A 3,393-nucleotide genomic window follows, 5' to 3' on the forward strand; every position below is an offset into this window, starting at 1 on the left:
GAATTATCCATTCTCTGAATGAGCTTTGCTAAATCTTGCTTCATTTCATTCTGACTTGAGATAATTTCTTCAAGCATCTTTTCAATATTTGACTTTAGTAAGCCTTGAGAAGATAGATGTTGAAAATTTTGTTGCCCAGCTTGAAAATTTGTTCTTGCCCCCATAGATGGTCCTTGATCTTGATTATTTCTGTAAGAAAAATTGGGATAGCTCTTCCATCCAGGGTTATAAGTATTTGAGTATGGGTTGTTCTGCCTTTGATTGTAACTCATGATTACATCACATTGTTCCAGTTGATTGATTTGTGCAGTGATAGCTCCCAATGGACATGAGTCATTTGAGTGCTCTGAACTCCCACATACTTCACAAGATGTACTAATAGCATTGACCATATTAGCACTAGTCCCCATATTCTCAAATTTCTTTGTAAAAGCGTCCAATTTTGCAGACAAAAGAGTGACTGCATCTACATCAAACTTCCCTGATGATTTAATTGTTGGGTTTACAGAAGAATAGCCACCACTTCTTTCATTTGCCCATTGATGATGATTTTGTGCTACACTGTCAATAATTTCTTCAGCTTCATCTAAACTTTTATTCATAAGTGCCCCTCCAACAGCTGAATCAAGGGACACTTTGGTATGATAGTTGATACCATTATAAAAAGTGTGCAACACTAACCATCTTTCCAACCCATGATGTGGGCATTGTCTGAGCATACTATTATATCTATCCCATGCTTCAAAAAAAGATTCTGAGTCAGTTTGCTTGAAGCTTGCAATTAAATTCCTCATATGAGTTGTTTTGCTTGGTGGATAGAATTTATCAAGAAACTGTTGCTCACACTGCTCCCAAGTGGTGATGCTATTAGGGGCCAAAGAATTCAGCCATTGCTTTGCCCTATCTCTTAAAGAAAACCCAAATAATAATAATCTAACTGCTTCTGAACGAACTCCATTCATTTTCATGGTACCACATATTTCATAAAAGACCTCTAAGTGTTGATTGGGGTCTTCATAAGGTCCTCCACCAAATTGGTTCTGCTGCACCATAGATATAATTGCGGGTTTGATCTCAAAGTTATTAGCTTCCACTGAAGGTCTTGAAATACTAGATCGAAAACCTCTTGCATAAGGTGCATCATAATCCTTGAGTGGTCTATTCGCCATGTTCAAATGTTCATGTTCTTCAATTTGCTTTTGCAGAATTCTTCTTTTATGGAAAGTTCTGTCAATCTCAGGGTCAAAAGGAAAGAATTCCCCTGCAAAGTTAGATCTTCGCATACACAAGAACAAGATAGCAAATGACAATTCAACAAAAAAGAAAAATAAAAGAATAAAAAATGTAGAATTGAGTTTGTACACAAAGAATTAGCAAGAAGTGAAAGTTATACAAGAAAGTAAAAAAAAATAGAAATCTAATGATTAGTTACAACTATGCAATATGAAAGGAAAACAAATGTTATGTTTAGTCTAACTCAATTGATAATTCCTAATGTTATAGCGCAGTCCCCGGCAACGGCGCCAAAAACTTGTTACGCTCCGCAAGTGTACGGAAATGTCGCAAGTAATATAAAAGATTATCGTATCCACAGGGACTGGAATAAGCACTAGAAATGTCTCAATGCGAATTAGCTAAACAACTATCCAATTGTTTCAAATGCAAAGTGAAGGTAAACAAATCTAATATTAAAGATCAACAAACAAGAGTTTAGTGTTTTGGGTTATGATAAAGGGAGATTCTAGGAGTTTCGGTTTCTTTGTAAGATTTCTTGAATGTAAATGGTTCACCAATTCTTATCCCTCAATTGCCAAACACTTGTAGAAAGTTGTCGGTTCTCTCTTGCAATAGATAACCGGCTAAGGACTGAGAAATGTATCTAAATATGATCAATTAGACGTGAACCTACGTTGTCCTTACACAGAAGCGCACCTATTACTATGCCTTCCTCGGATATCAACATAGAAGCCCACAACTTATTAATCTATCAAGATACAAGAAACTAATCACAAGATCCATCCTACTCTCTTGAATATTCCTATTTTCTCTTCAAGATTATCTCTCAAATGTCCTTACACGGGCTTGCACCTGTCACGTGGATCCCTCGGATGATCGAGTGAGAGTTTATCTTTACAAAGTCCACAAGAAATCCAAACAATCAATCAAGAATGAGAATTAAGCACAAATCACCATTAATCATTCAAGATCTAATTGATACAAGCAAGACAATGTCATTGAAACAAGAAATTGGCAAATCCATAAGAGATTACATCAATCCATCATACAAATACTCCCTTAATCCTAGAATACAAGATCTACTCCATGAATCGAGGAAGAATACCAAGAAATAAAGATTACAAGCATTTCTTAAATCCCAATCCAAGAAACCAAGAAAAGGGGAAAGAGAAAACTTATCTACGAAGAAGTCGTCTTCGGATCCAATCCTCGCTCCCGAGTCGAAATCGTCAAGAACTCCCTTGAATCGCCCTGAAATCCTCCCAAGAATGGGAGGATACCACCAAATCTTGCCTTCTCCCAAGGGGAGATCCTTTCAATTCATGAAGGAGGGTTTAAATAGAGGAGGAAATCGGGGCACATTGCCCCATGACACGTAGTGTGAGATTCACACGCCATGTCCATCCTTCTCCTTAAAAGCTGCAGTGTGACTCACCGCAGGGACCTCGTTCTCTGGAAATGCTACACGGTCGTGTGGTGTACACGGCCACCACCTGCTTGGCCTCTGGAAACCTCACACGGTCGTGTAGATCTACACGGCCATGTAAGGCATCTGCTCTAATTTTTTTCAAATCAAGACACAACCGTGTGAGATTCACACGGCCATGTCCTCTTCCCTTCTTGTTAAAACTACACGACCGTGTGTGGTACACAGCCTGATGCTCTCTCCCTTCAATTCCTTCCAAGCTTGCCCGAGGACGCATAATCTTCACCAATTTCGACTCCTGTGTATAGAAAATGCACAAAAAGCAGATCTCCGAACCAAAAGAGTAAATATGCTAAAAGGAAAGCTGGAAGTATAAAAGTGCATAGATCAAGCATGCTCAAAGTATGTAAATGTGCATAAAAACATGCATAAAAGAGTATATAATCTACGCACATCATCTAGCGATGAGTGACACATGACATCTTCCTATAGGCCTGAGCAAGGGTCGATGGGCAATGAGTCCCAGACCGTTAGCATATTCCCTAACATGCGGTGATTATTCTCTGACAGGTTGTTATGATTCCTTGGCTTGATTGTCGTATAGCGTTGCCCGCCCCGGCCTGTTAACCCTGGCTTGGTTCCTCGTACCTGCAATTCTTGACCTGTGAGCACAGGCCTGCATTCCCTGTCGCCTTCCTTGGCTTGTGTTTGTCACCTCGTAAATCTAGATC

The 3,393-nt window shown here is 39.2% G+C and overlaps 1 non-coding gene across 1 annotated transcript; it reads left to right on the forward strand.

Annotated features, from left to right (window-relative positions):
- Nucleotides 1–690: 690 nt before the first annotated feature.
- On the forward strand, nt 691–796 carry LOC122054422. The gene has a single exon (XR_006132737.1). It is a non-coding gene; the product is annotated as a small nucleolar RNA R71 (small nucleolar RNA).
- Nucleotides 797–3,393: the final 2,597 nt, after the last annotated feature.

The sequence above is a fragment of the Zingiber officinale genome, chromosome 3A, assembly GCF_018446385.1.
Source record: "Zingiber officinale cultivar Zhangliang chromosome 3A, Zo_v1.1, whole genome shotgun sequence".
NCBI classification, from domain to species: Eukaryota; Viridiplantae; Streptophyta; class Magnoliopsida; order Zingiberales; family Zingiberaceae; genus Zingiber; species Zingiber officinale.